This window comes from Malania oleifera, chromosome 2 (assembly GCF_029873635.1).
Source record: "Malania oleifera isolate guangnan ecotype guangnan chromosome 2, ASM2987363v1, whole genome shotgun sequence".
Taxonomy (NCBI): Eukaryota; Viridiplantae; Streptophyta; class Magnoliopsida; order Santalales; family Ximeniaceae; genus Malania; species Malania oleifera.
In genome coordinates this window covers 92,154,459-92,169,229 of record NC_080418.1, presented here as the reverse complement: position 1 = coordinate 92,169,229, position 14,771 = coordinate 92,154,459, and the positions used below count along the sequence as shown (strand labels likewise).

Sequence of the window (14,771 nt, the reverse complement as noted above, 5' to 3'; positions counted from 1 at the left end):
GCACCATAAAGAAGCCAAATAATGATCTTCTCCCAAACAGCTGTCCTTTCCTAATGTTCGTTATAATTTGGACGTTTACAAAATCTTTGGAAATTTGGGTCTCGAATCTCTGTCCTTATCTGTTTTTTTTTTTTATCGCGAAAAAAGAGATTTCATTAAAAGATGAAGAATTTACAAAGAGGAGAATAAGACATCCCCCAAAAGAATTCTGGAAAAATCCAGAAAAAGAAAGAAACTATAAACACTTTTACTTTGAAATTTCAAAGCAAAAAATTCCTCCAATCTCTCTGAATTTCCGAAAAGCTCGCTCTCTTAAAGCAGCTAGAGACAATGCGCCATAAAGAAGCCAAATAACAATCTTCTCCCAAACCAGCTGTCCTTCTTTCCTAATGTTCGTTATAAATTGGTTAATGGGGAGTGAATCAGTTTTTGGGAGAGTAATTGGATTGGGAATATGCCTTTGGCTATTGGCTTCCTCGTCTTTTATGTTTATCTAATCTTCATAAGTCTCCTATTGCTACCTTCCTCATTTTGCAAGAAGGTGGCATTTCTTTGGAGGAATCTTAATGTGAGAGACTAATGAGCTTGGTTCTTTGCCTATTGTACTTGATTCATTTCGTGTCCTAGTGTATTGTGACTATAAATGTGTTTGGAGTCTTGATTCTTCTAGGGTTTTCTCATGCAATTCTTTCTTTTCTCATTTGATCCATGGCCCTAATGTTAGCTCATTTGCCTTTTATTCTCTAATCCAAAAGGCTAAATTTCCTTCAAAGATCAAGACCTTTTCTTGCTATCATTTCAGAATTGAGGACATCAGAAGGCATTGTATCCCGATACTTATCTCCTCTGTTTTAGGAAAGGCGAAAATTGCTCCCTTGCTACATTGTCCCATCTCTTGGGGACTTAGGAGTAATTTTTTTTGGCATATTTGGTGAAAATAGGGTGTGCTCATCTTCTATAGGGGCATTCTTGGGTTACGATGTTTTGAGATTTTGGTGGAGGGAAGAGAGGGAAGTTTTGTGGCATTGTACTGTTGTGGCTCTTGTCATAAAGAAATGCTAAAATCTTTGAAGGAATTGCCACTTCTAGTTATATTCTTTGGAGCAGAGTCATCTGCCTGCCGTACCTTTGGTGCTGGACAAATGGATTCTTTCAGCATGTTCCCATGGAAGACATGCAGCGGGATAAGTTGGAGTTTCTTTCTCTATTGATTTGTCTTGTATTTACCATTTTCCCTGGTTCTTTATTTTTTCTTTTTCATTATTATGTTCTTTCTTTCTTCCTTTAGTGCAATTTTTAAAAAAAATAAAAATAACAAAAGAAGATGAATTCATTAGAATAGAAAGAACATAAAAAGAGGAGAACAAGAAATCCTCCTAAACAATAAAGAAGAAAACACCTAGAATAAAACAAAAAGAGAAAAACACTGCCATCAGATTAATAAAGCTAGCCGGGTGTTGAATAAACATACTTTAAAACAACCAGCAGTAGCACACCAAAACAAGGCTAAGAAATGGATCTTCTCCCATAACTAAAAGGAATTCAGCATTTTCCCCATAAAAAATTGAGCATTACATTCCGATGACAAACTTCAAAAATTGCACTCCTCCACAAAACAGCTGCTTCCTTCTGCCAGAACCAGAAAAGAGATGACCAACAACTCTTCCACTCCTCCACTCTCTATGGACAAACTCAACTCTCTCCCTGGATATCGAAAGGCTGACTCCAAATATTCCAAGAAAAAGTACAATGCAAAAACAGATGAGAAGCTGTTTGTGAACTATCAGAACACATCAGGAGAAAAGTGCCTTAAAAGGTCTCTTACTCTATAACAGAGTTGGTGTTAACTCTATTAAGAACAACAAACAAATAAAACCCTTGATTTTTTTTAAGGAACTTTGGCCTTCCAAATAGTTTTATGGAGCAGAAAGGAGATATTAGCATTAGTCAAATGATCAAAAAAAGGTCTGCAAGAAGAAGGCCAACAATTCTCTAACAAATTAATAAGAAGAAAGCTCTTCGATCTCTTCTATGAAATTGAGAATCCTAGGAAGACAAATCACCTTCATAAATCAGAAAAGAAGAAATAACATTTATGCTCAGAAGACCAGTGGTAAATGTTGGCCTAACAAGGCTTAATCTCGTTTTGATAATAACAAACCAAGGCATCTGATTGTGCTTTCAAGTGTATTTACAGGTTTCAATAGAAAAGCACAATGAAAGATGAATAATGGAAAGCCATGAAGAATACAAGCATATCAAAGATGGCTATTGAAGTAAAGCTTGGATGAAGATCGAGTTTAAGGAGATGAAGACCTAGTTAGTTTATAATGAGTATTGTAAACTAGGTTTCATGTAAGTACTTTTCAATTGGTCTTTGTTTTTGAAGCTCTTAGGTTAATTAATTGGATCTAGATACCTTTTAAAATACTTGGAAAATATTTTTATAAGGTCAAATTTATTTCAAAAAAGTTAAAATTATTTTTGGAATGAAAAGCCCCAAAACAGGATTCTCCAAATTCCCTTGTTTTTTATGCAGCCGTCTTGAAGTGCGATTTTCTCTATCTATATCTTCTTATCTTCAAACATCTTCAACTTGAAAGTTGTGGGATTATTTATTAGCTTTCTATTGATACCAAGATCGCCTTATTTGGAGTTTTCTAGCGAAAGTTGTGCCCCAAATACTGAAGGGTGTTCACAGCTGAAATTTCCCAGGGAGTTCAGGCGACCGAACCTGTACTGCCACTTTGGAAATTCACTTTTAATTGGTTTAGGCGACTGAACACATGGGTCAAGCGCCTGAAGCGCACAATAACTCTCTAAAACAGCCTAAAATCTTTCCGTTTTTGAAAGGTAATGTTTCCAAAACATGCCCAAACAGTCATATTTCAAACCTAACTATAAAAGGCTAACCCTAAACATGTTAGGGCACCCAAATAGCATCAAAGAACATTGATTTTATCTCTTAAACGCTGCTGTGCACCATTCCCCTTTTCTGAACTGATTTTCTGGTTTGTTCTTCAAGTTCAAAGCTTTCAAAACCCATAAAACCTAGCCTATCTCCTTGAGCTTCATAGTAATACCTTTTGAGAGTATATTAGTGATTTGATATTGTAGAAATTTGTTCTCTGAGAGGGTACTTTGATTGTACAAAAATCTGTTGTTACATGTTTTGTAACTTGACGATTCGGGGATAGAATCGTTGCCTAGCGAGAGGGGTGTTCTTGCTAGAGAAGGGTCGAGACCTACCAACGGAGAGAGGGAACACCACCTATTGAATAGAGAGAGTAAGGAAAATCCTCACAGTGGGTTGCTTGAGGCAAGGATGTAGGCGGGACGCCGAACTTTGTAAAACATCTGAGTGTTCTTCTTTCCCTCACCTTCTTTACTTTTCTGCAATTATTTTTTGATTATTAATTGCTGTGCATGAGTTAAAATAGATTTGGGAATTGTTGAATGCTGAAATTGATTTGAGGATGCTGAGATTGATTTATGTTTACTTGTGGATATTGTGAATGATTTAATTTTTTTTGCAAATCAAACACAGCCGAAATTGCAAGTTCTGAATTAATTTAATTGGCTGAGATTATTTCATATTGATTGGTTGATTGTTTGATTACAATAAGAGTATTTGCTTAGTTAAATTTGTTGGGGTTGTTTGATATTGAAATATTCATTGATTAAACACAAGATCAATATTTGTATATATTATCATCTATTTAAATCTGCTTGAGATAAATAAGCCTTGCATTTCAATTATATATATTTAGGATTGTTCATTGGTATAGCCGTTCGCAGTTTAGATAGGTGATTGAGATTATTTAAAGGGGACGTGATAAATATGTATTAAAATAAATCAAGCTTCTGTGCATTAAGATTTTAAAATACCCAATTCACCCCCCTCTTGGGACTACACCATCACTTTTAGTAAAGACAGCAAAAAGAAAAGGACAAAGCGGTATTGCCTACCCAGATATCTTCCTAAAAATGAATTCAAGAACCACTACCCAAAATGAAATAAGAATGCAGAACGAAGAGGGGATAAATATAAGAAATAGGCCTCCCCAGGCTTTGAGAAGAACATCTAACTCCCAAATTAGCAGCCCAACCATTCACATGCAAGCCAAATTGACATTTAACGATTCTATGCCAAAAAGAGATGATTAAGATATCCATTTGTATGACCCTAAGATCCAGAATAAAAAATCTAAGTAGACGCCATTTGAGAGTACTCCTCCTTGGAAATACTCACTTGGTCTTGATTCAACCTAGAAATTGGTATTGGATTAGTAACATGAGATTGCACTTCTCATTTTTTATAACTAGAAAGTGTTGCATTGGGATCCTAAAAAGATTCCAACAATAGTTATGAGTGTGACATATGCCACCACAATTGGTACATTCACGGTCTCCATGATAACCTCCTTGCCCACCACAGCCATGGCTATCTGATGTAGGACAAGAAGCAAGACCTTGGGAAGATCCTTATTCCTTGTTGGATGATAATTAAAAAGAATTGGGTCAAGAGGTTGTTGGGTTTAGTTAGTAGTTAAGTGTGCTTTTAGTTTAACTAATATAGTTTATGCGTATTGGGGGGCTTGTTTGTAATATTTGTTTATTCTAGGGATATGTTTATAATGTACTATAGTTTTAGGGGTATATATGCAATTTCATGTGAGGAGGCTTTCTTGTAAATAGTGTGTCAAAGCCATGTTGTAACTTGTAAGTTGTTTGAATTTGCATGTGAAACGTGAGTTTGTCCCGCTTGTATCTCCTCTCCTCTCTTTCCCTTCCTTCTCTTCAGCTTCTATTATCTCCCCATGGCTGCTGATCCTTGATGCTGCCCCTCCATCATTTGATAGAGAGTCCATCCATGATCTATGTTCTTCCATTTCAATTCACCTATCTTACCCTTTCACTCTTCTTATTCCCCTCTCCTTCTTGCCTTCATTCTTTTTTTGTTCTGATATCCAGTCTGTCCCTAATTCCCTTCTGCACAGCAACATTCTGCCGTCTTTCTTCTTTTCTGTTTCTCTTCTCCTTCTCTTTCCTTCCCCTCTTATTTCTGATTCTTTCCCATAACTTGCTTGCTCTCTCATTTGTGATACTCTCTCTTTATTCTCTTTTTTTCTCCTCCTTTCTGTCTAAAATCTGTTTCTGTTTTCTCCTCTTGCCCCATCTTCTCCAATCCTCTCTCTATTTCTATCTTCCTATCACTGTCCTTCATCATCACCAGTCCTAGATTTAGAAAAAAAAATTGAAAAGCAGTTCTGAACTTTTCAAAAAATTCCAGTCGTGTCCCCATTTGTTTGAACACACTTTCCAGACACCATCCTGCAACACCAACCCTCCCATTGAAAACAGAACCCCCTAAATCCCTTCCCCTAAAATTTTTGTCACTGTCTGACCAGCCGTGTGGCCTGACTCGCAGGCATGAAAATTTCCAGCCCTCAGCCCTCTTAAATCCCTAATTTCTTGGGATTCTTTCTACACACTACCACCACACCATTGCAATGCTCATTGCTGATATATCTTTTCCCGAAGTCTCATTGCTGGAAAGTTGCTGCCGGTAACTCGTGCCCCACACAATGGAGACGCACATGAGAAAAATTTTCAGAAAGACCTGCAGTTGCCAGTCTCATGAGATATTGATCCAGCCATGGTATTCTAGGTTTCTTCCATGATATTTTGATATGTGACATGATATTTTGATTGTGACATGATATTTTAATTGTGGATCTTATATTTTGCCAACAAGCGTGATAATTTGATATGAGAAGTGAGACATTGTTGCTGCCAACATCAAAAAGCAGGAATCTCATGGCTTTTGGTGAATGGCTTATTGGAAGAATGAATGGATTTTGAACTCAGGAGTCTAGACATAATATCAAGCCATTCCATACCTTTCTCAAGTGTGGAGAAAATGTATGCAAATTCATCATTGATGGAAGATGTCCTATGAACGTGGTTTCTATAAATGTCACTAGTATGCAACTTCATCTAGAACCTCACCCCCAGCACCTTATGAGATATCTTGGATTGATACCACTACCTTGCATGTTTATGAAAGATGATCAGTTCCTATCCAAGTGGGTACATGTTTTGCTAATGTTTGGTGTGATATCATACCCACGAATATTCGCCATGTATTCCTTGGTTCTCCTTGGTTAGATGATTTGGGTGTGACTCAAGGACATGAGAACACATGTCTTCCACTATAATTGGAAGAAAATCATTTTGAAGCTTGTTGTACAAACCAACCAGCATAAAGAATCTGAGATTATTTATCATGTCAAAGTTATTCAAATTGGAGACGCTACAAGCAAGGCAATGAATGTGTTTGAAGACATAGTCTTTCAGAAATTCCTATTGTTGAGTTTGTCATTCTCGATGTGTTTATTAATGCCAACTCGTAATTCAAGTCTATGATGTGGAAGGATCGTGGTTTCTTGTATCATTTAACTGCTAGTTTTCAAAAGGTCTATGGCAATGAATGTGTTTGAAGACATAGTCTTTCAGACATTCCTATTGTTGAGTTTGTCATTCCTAATGTGTTTATTAATGCCGACTCTTAATTCAGGTCTATGATGTGGCCATCATGGTTTCTTGTCCCATTTAACTGCTGGTTTTCAAAGAGTCTAAGTTTGCTTCTTACTTATGATCCTCCAACATTTCAAAATTCAAGGCCAAATTTTTTGTAATTGGGGGAGATTTGATGTAGGACAAGAAGCAAGACCATGGGAAGATCCTTGTTGAAGAATAATTAAGAAGAATTGGGTTAAGGGATTGTTGGGTTCAATTAGTAGTTAAGTGTGTTGTTAGTTTAATTAATATAGTATTATGTATATTTGGGGGCTTGTTTTTAATATTTGTGTATTCTAAGGGCATGTTTAGGCACAACGGTAAGGTTGGTGCCGTGTGTCAAGGGTTCGAGGCGTGGAAACAGCCTCTTGCAAAGATGCAAGGTAAGGCTGCATACTATAGATGCGTTGTTGTCCGCCCCTTCCCCAAACCCCACACACGCGGGAGCTTTGTGTACTAGGCTGCCCTATTCTAAGGGCATGTTTGTAAAGTAATGTAGTTTTAGGGGTAAATGTGTAATTTTAAATGTTTAATTTCATGTGAGGAGGTTTCTTATAAATAATATGTGAAAGCCATGTTGTAAGTAGGTTGTTAAATTTGAATTTGAAATGAATTGTGAGATTTTCCCCCATGTATCTCCTCTCTCCTCTCTTCCTCTTCTTCTCTTCATATCTTCTATTATCTCTCCATAGCTGTAGGTCCTTGATGCTGCCCTTGCATCACAACCAAAACCACATCCAGTACTACAACCACCATTAAGTGTTTTATTTCCTCCTTAACCTCAAATCATCTTCCTATACCTGCTCTGCAATCACATTGACTTGTCTCGAAGAATCGAGAAATTGACTCAAAACACTTGTTGCAAAAGATATCTTTAATTGAGTAACTGTGAGATAATTCAACTTTCAACCAAGTCTCTGGTATTGCCTTGGGTCGGGCAATAAATCACCTATGTCTTATACTAACTTGTTGTTAAGAGCCATGGGTGCATCAATTGGTTTGGATCCCAATAGGCACTGTCTCATCCAAAAGAAGTACTTCAATGGATACTTCTATACCCAAGAAGTACTTCAATGATCTTAAATCTTCTGTCCAGAGGAGCTTAGATTGTGGAAACTGTTGTAGGCCTTGTATTCCTTGATTATTGTTATAATTTATCACAATATCATCCACATATGCAATAACAAGAATCCTATCGGGTGGAGTATGACGATAAAACACAGAGTGATCCATACTGCACACTGTTGAAGGTCAATCTCAAGTACTACAACGCTAAATCGACCAAATCATGCTCTAAGAAGCTATTTCAAACCATATAACGATTTCTTGAGCTGACACACTAAACCTAACTACCCCTTTGAAACTAACCTAGCTGGTTGCTCCATATAGAACTCCTTATAAAGATCACCATGCAAGAAGGAATTCTTCACATCTAAATGATGTAGAGGTCCATATGCTTGAGTGTAGCCTTTAGCAACAAGACATTTTTAGACTAACCATAGAACCATCTAAGTTGACTTTCATAGCATATACTCAACGACAACCAAGGTCTTAAATTTTGATTTCGACTCAAATTTTGAAGCTCCAAAAGTACGTAAATTTTGACGGAAATTTCAACTTCGATTTCCATTTGAAAAAATAACGGAAACTAGTAGTAAAACATGGAATTCTTTGTGAAACTTTAGAAATGGTTTACAAACATAATAATATAAGTTTTAAGACTAATATATCACAAATTAAATACATCTATGTTTTGTATGAGGTGGAAAAGTTGTAAAATAGTATGTGTAAAATAGTATGTGTATCAAATATGTACATTAAAAATATTCAGTTAATGTAAATGAAATTCAAAAATCATTTAAATATTATTTATTATACAAATATTGATAATTTAGACATGAATGATTAAATAAAATATTACTATAAGTTTATTTTTTCAAATAATTTCAAAAGCACTAGTGATAACCTTCTGTTTCAATAAAATAAATTAAAAGAAAAATTTCACTTCACTTTTGAATCTCTCGTTTGAATTTCGACGACATTTCATTGCATAGTTAAAATTTCGACAAATTTTGCTAAAATTTTGAGGTTTCGATAAATTTCGGATGATTCGTTGAGATTTCGATGGAAATTATGCAAGAAGGAAATCGACTGCCATTTCGATTTCGAGGGTGACGGAAATTGGAAATTTCGACAGAAATTTTGACAATTTCGTGGAAATATAAGACCATGACGACAACCAACCACAAATTTATCAAAAGGATGAGATATTGATTTCCAAGTATCATTTTCCTGTAATGCACTAATCTCTTCTAGACCTGGCAAAATGGATAAAAATTTATCAATCCGAATTGAATCTGACTCGCTTAAATTGATTCACAACCGATCCGCGCATTAAATGAGTCAAATATGGTTTGAACTTTTTTTATCCGCCTCTAAATGAGTCGTTTGGCGGATTTAGGATTTTATCCGATGGATATCCGCCTATCCGCTAACAACTAATGTTTAAATTCATTGATAATCCCATATGCTCATGCTTATTAGACATCAAATCAATTAGAATATGCTCTATTGGCCAAGGCCTAGTTCCACACTCTCAACTCTTGTACTATTGTATTTGTCTCCAGTTATACACAATGCCCACATTCAAACTCAAGCCCAATACTTGGTTTTCTTGTGATCAAAATAAAAGTCTCTTAATTTATGCTTTAAAAAATAAAAATAAAATTATAATTTTGTGCTTAGTAATTAAATGTTTAATACATTAGCAAATTATAATTTTAAAAATAACTTCATTTATTGTGTTACAAAATAAAATGTTCATTGGATGATTAAAAAAAATTATATTAGGGATGAGAATGACGGATTATCCTGCCATCCGCAACGGATTATTCAATCCGAACCGCCATTGATGACTAGTATATATTATGATAAATTATCACTTCTTAACTTTAAACTTTGGTCTAATTTTATTTATTTTTGCCGATATTAGGCTTCACTACGGTCATTTAATTTTATTTCAGATTTGAAGAAAAGAAAGACCCAAAGTCGTGCGTTGTGGCCGTGTTGAAAGCATCCGGCTTGACGTGAAGCGTAACCGTGTTTGAAGCTGGGGTTGAGCTCGTGAGGCATGCGTATGGAGTTGTGTTGAAGCTGCATTGTGCGTGATCCATATGATAAGCCGTGTGATTTTGGAAAAAGAGCAATTTTGGACATTTAAAGAAAAATCAAAAAGAAAAATATGTGTGTATATATATATATATGTATGTATGTTTGGTGCTATACATTAAGGAGTGACTTTAGATGGAAAGACAAATTTTGAAAAGTCAAAATTATTAGGCGCTGGGCATGCAAGTTAAAAAGGAGAGAAGATTTAGATGTTTTAAGATTAATTTTGAAAATTCAAAATTGGTGGCTGGAATTGAGAGAAAAGCAAGTGGGCTTAAAAAAATACAAGCATGCACATGAATAGTGCCATGCAACAAGAGAGATGGCTGGGCTTCTCATGGGGCGCTGGACTTGGAGAAGGCTAAGGGCCTCAAAATGAAAAACAAGAGAGATGGTTGGGCTTGGACAAAAGGGGCATGCGTTGGGCTTGATTTGACCCAGCCATGCACAAAAAAAAGTAGGTTTTGCTTTTAAAAAAAGAGGAGAGGCTGTGGAGAGGTCTCTTTTTCTAGGAGGCTGCTGCACGACTGGGAAGTTCTTCTTTTCTGGGGAGATTTGAAGTGCAGCAGAGGAGGCGTGGGGAAGAGCTGGAACAGAAGGGGCTGGCATGACTAGGATGTCTGTGATTTTTCTTCCATTCCCATGAGAAAAGAATATGGTGAATTCGTTTATGTGGGATTTTATTTTCAGCATGAACTAATCTTCTTGTTTTTAGGAAAATGATGTAATTTGGTTTCAAACTATGTTTTCTTTCCTATGCTAATCTGAAGTAATTTTCTTCTATGTTTGTATGATTTATTCTAAGCTTATTGCTTTTAATTAACTGGCCATTAATTAAGTGATTTTGATCTTGTAATTTGCTACCGAAAGGGGAAATTATAGGATAGATATTGGATATTTCAACATAGGTATCGAAAGACTTCTACGAACCTATGTAGTATTAAAATTGTGGGTCTTATGGCATTCTTGCTTTATTAATTTGCATACTCTTATGTTAAATAATGAACAAGAATAGTTTCCAATTGACTATCAAAAGAGGCTTTTGGGAAAAATTGGAGATTAGCTAACAAACAGAGAAAATGAAATCTTATTAGTTAGATGAGTAAAGCATAGTGAGAAACTAGGTGAAATTGATTTCCTAGAAGTTTTCTTTCTCATTAAATTGATACTTGAGCAAACATTTTCATTCTCCTTTGAATATTTTCTTTAAATTGAGTTTATTTCAATTTTTGCACTTACAAAAATCTAAATCTTTTCTAAATAAAGTCAAGATTGGTATAATTTTGGTACTTGGCAAAAGTAAGTCACCAATCCCTGAGGACGATACTTTTCTCATCACTTTACTATAAAATTACGACACTGTACACTTGCAGTTTTGCACTGACCAAGTTTTTGGCGCAATTTCCGGGGATTGATTTCTTCTTATTTTTGCCAATATCGATACAAAGTAATCTTGGTTTTAGTTTAGAATTTTATTTATTTATTTATTTTTATTTAGTTAATTTTCTTTTTATTTTTATTTTTATTTCAGGTGTGCTTTTGATGTTGGATGTGCCGTGCTAGAACCTGTGACATTATTCCTTTTGATCTGGAGATTGAAAGAACTCTCAGAGCACTAAGAAAGAAGAAGGTACAAGTCATGGAGAACGGACAAGAGAATGTGTAGCAACGCACTTTGAAGGATTATGTACAGCCAGTTGTGAATGACAACTACTTAGGTATAAGACGCCAGATCATTAATGCCAACAACTTTGAGCTCAAACTCGCCTTGATCAGCATGGTGCAACAAGCTCAATTTGGCAAATCGCCACTTGATGATCCCAATATTCATTTGGCGATGTTTTTGGAGATTTGCGACACTATAAAGATCAATTGTATTACTGAAGACACCATTAGACTGAGATTGTTCCCTTTTTCTTTGAGAGACAAGGCAAGAGGTTGGCTACAATCTCTACAGCTAGGAAGTATCACTAGTTGGCACATGGCAGAAAAATTTCTGGCTAAATTTTTTCCACCTGTAAAAACAGCCCAACTCAAGAGTGAAATTGATTCAGTTCAAGCAAAAAGATTTTGAATCACTCTATAAAGCATGGGAAAAGTATAAAGATTTGATTCGACGCTGCCCACAACATGGATTGCCGGATTGGTTGCAAATTCAAATGTTCTATAATGGGTTGAATGGGCAAACTCGGACTTTAGTTGATGCTGCGTCTGGGGGAACATTGATGTCAAAGATAGCTGAGGGTGCTACTTCTCTTTTGGAGGAAATGACCTCAAATAACTATCCATGGCGCATTGAAAGAACTATGGCAAAGAAAGTTGCTGGGATTCATGAATTGGGGCCGTTTGCTGCCCTTTCAGCTCAACTTGTTTCTCTATCCCATCAGATTTCTGCTTTGACAACCCAAAGGATACCACAAAGTGCAGAATATGTGGCAGCTACAACTAGAACAGACCTGAGCAATGAAGCGAGTCATGAACAGGTTCAATACATCAACAATCGGAACTACAACTGTCGTGGTAATCCTATGCCACAATATAATCATCCAGGGCTTTGAAATCATGAGAATTTGTCTTATGGAAATACAAAGAATGTGCTACAACCTCCTCTAGGACTTGATAGTCAACAAAGTGAGAAGAAGATGTCACTTGAGGATGCCATGGTATCATTTGTTGAGGAGACAAAAGCAAGGTTTAAAAAGACTGATTCACGGTTGGATAACATTAAGACTCATTGTAGCAATATGGTTGGATAACATTTAGACTCATTGTATCAATATGGGAGCCACTATGAAGAATCTTGAAATGCAAATTGGGCAACTGGCCATGACCATAAATGCCCAACAAAGAGGAACTTTTCCTAGCAACACAAAAGTGAATCCAAAGGAACAATGCAAGGCCACCACACTTACGAGTGGAAGAGAAATTGAGAAGTCACCAGTAAGGGAAAGCATGCCCACCCCTACAGCTGAAAATAATGGCCAAAGCAAGAATAAAGTGGAAGAAGAGTGAGATTGTGGATGATACACCAAGAGAGACAAACACACCTCCAGCAATTTCATTTCCTGACAATCCTTCTATTCTCTCTACTCCACTTCCTTATCCTCAACGTTTTCAAAAACAAAAATTAGATAAGCAATTTTCTAAGTTTTTTGATATTTTAAAGAAAATTCACATAAACATTCCTTTTGCAGATGCCTTGGAACAAATGCCAAACTATGTCAAATTCCTAAAGGACATCATTTCCAAGAAAAGAAAGTTGGAGGAGTTCAAAACAGTGAAGCTTACTGAAGAATGCAGTGCTATTCTTCAAAAGAAATTACCTCAAAAATTAAAAGATCCAGGGAGTTTAACTTTGCCTTGCACTATTGGAAATTCATTTTTTGATAAAGTTTTATGTGATCTTGGAGCTAGCATTAATCTTATGCCACTTTCTGTTTGTAGGAAATTGGGACTTGGATAGATGAAACAAACAACCATTTCTTTGCAACTAACAGATCGATCCATCAAGTATCCACGTGGAATCATAGAAGATGTATTGGTAAAGGTGGACAAATTCATTTTTCCTACTGATTTTGTGGTGTTAGATATGAAGGAAGACCAAGAAGTCCCACTAATTCTTGGTCACTAGAAGGGCTTTAATTGATGTTCAAAAGGGTGAGCTAACATTGAGAGTAAGCAAGGAAGAGGTCATGTTCAACATCTACCAAGCCAATGAGATTCCCAGAAGATCCAAGTACTTGCTTTCGGGTAGATGTCTTTCAAAAATGTGTAGAAGAAGCCTTTCAAGAAGTTGTACCAGCCGATCATCTAGTGGTGTATCACCACTTTATCTCATGCTTATGATTTTAATAATTCTGCTGTTTGTGAATTTGATTTACCTTTTGTTAGTGAGGAATTTCTCCACTATGTATTTGCCTTGGGAGCCTTGTAGTAGATTACAACACTTAGTAATGAAGTGGGGAGGATAGAACCTATGGTAGCAAAGATGAATTCTGTAGTTTCTAAAGAAAAGATGCAACACACTACAACTCTAGAGTTGAAGCAATTACTTTAGCATCTTCGCTCTGCATTCTTAGGGGATAGTGACACCTTTCCACTGATTGTCGCGGCATCACTCACATCCGAAGAAGAGGAAAAGTTGCTGCGTGTGTTGAGGGAGCATAGAACAACCTTGGGATGGACTATTTCTGACATAAAAGGTAAATGTCCTTCAATTTGCATGCACAAGATTTTAATGGAGGAACTTTACAAACTGTCGATCGAGCACCAAAGAAGATTAAATCCAGCAATGAAGGAAGTTGTGAGAGCTGAATTTTGAAACTCCTTAATGCTGAAATTATTTACGCTATTTCAGACAGCTCATGGGTAAGTCCAGTGCAGGTTGTACCAAAGAAAGGTGAAAAATGACAACAATGAGTTTATTCCTACAAGAGCAGTCACAGGGTGGTGTGTATGTATGGATTACCGCAAGTTGATTAAGGCAACAAGGAAGGACCATTTTCGACTTCTCTTCATTGATCAAATGCTGGATTGATTGGTCGAATATTCCTGTTATTGCTTCTTAGATGGTTATTCGGGGTATAACCAGATTGCCATAGCACCCGAAGATCAGGAGAAAACTACATTCACATGCCCCTATGGAACATTTGCTTTTAGGAGGATGCCCTTCGGATTGTGCAATGCCCCAGCGACATTTCAACGTTGCCTGATGGCTATCTTTTTCGATATGGTAGAAGAGATAATGGAAATTTTCATGGATGACTTTTCAGTTTTTGGTGCATCTTTTGATCATTGTTTGCATAACTTGGCTTTTGTTTTGCAGAGATGTGAAGATAAAAATCTAGTTCTAAACTAGGAGAAGTGCCATTTCATGGTTCAAGAAGGGATCGTGCTTGACCATGGAGTGTCATCTAATGGAATTGAAGTTGATTGAGCTAAAAGAAGGAGGGAAAGCACGATCCCTTCTTGAAAGCACGAACCATGAAATGACACTTCTCCCAGTTTAGAACTAGATTTTT

General features: G+C 36.4%; 1 protein-coding gene and 1 non-coding gene across 2 annotated transcripts in view; one reads left to right on the top strand and one right to left on the bottom strand.

Moving 5' to 3' along the window:
* LOC131149396 (cytochrome P450 97B2, chloroplastic) overlaps positions 1-14,771 on the top strand; it is a 155,852-nt gene that overhangs the window by 50,452 nt on the left and 90,629 nt on the right. The window lies entirely within an intron of this gene.
* Positions 11,780-11,887, bottom strand: LOC131149971 (small nucleolar RNA R71). Its single transcript, XR_009135359.1, has one exon. It is a non-coding gene; the product is annotated as a small nucleolar RNA R71 (small nucleolar RNA).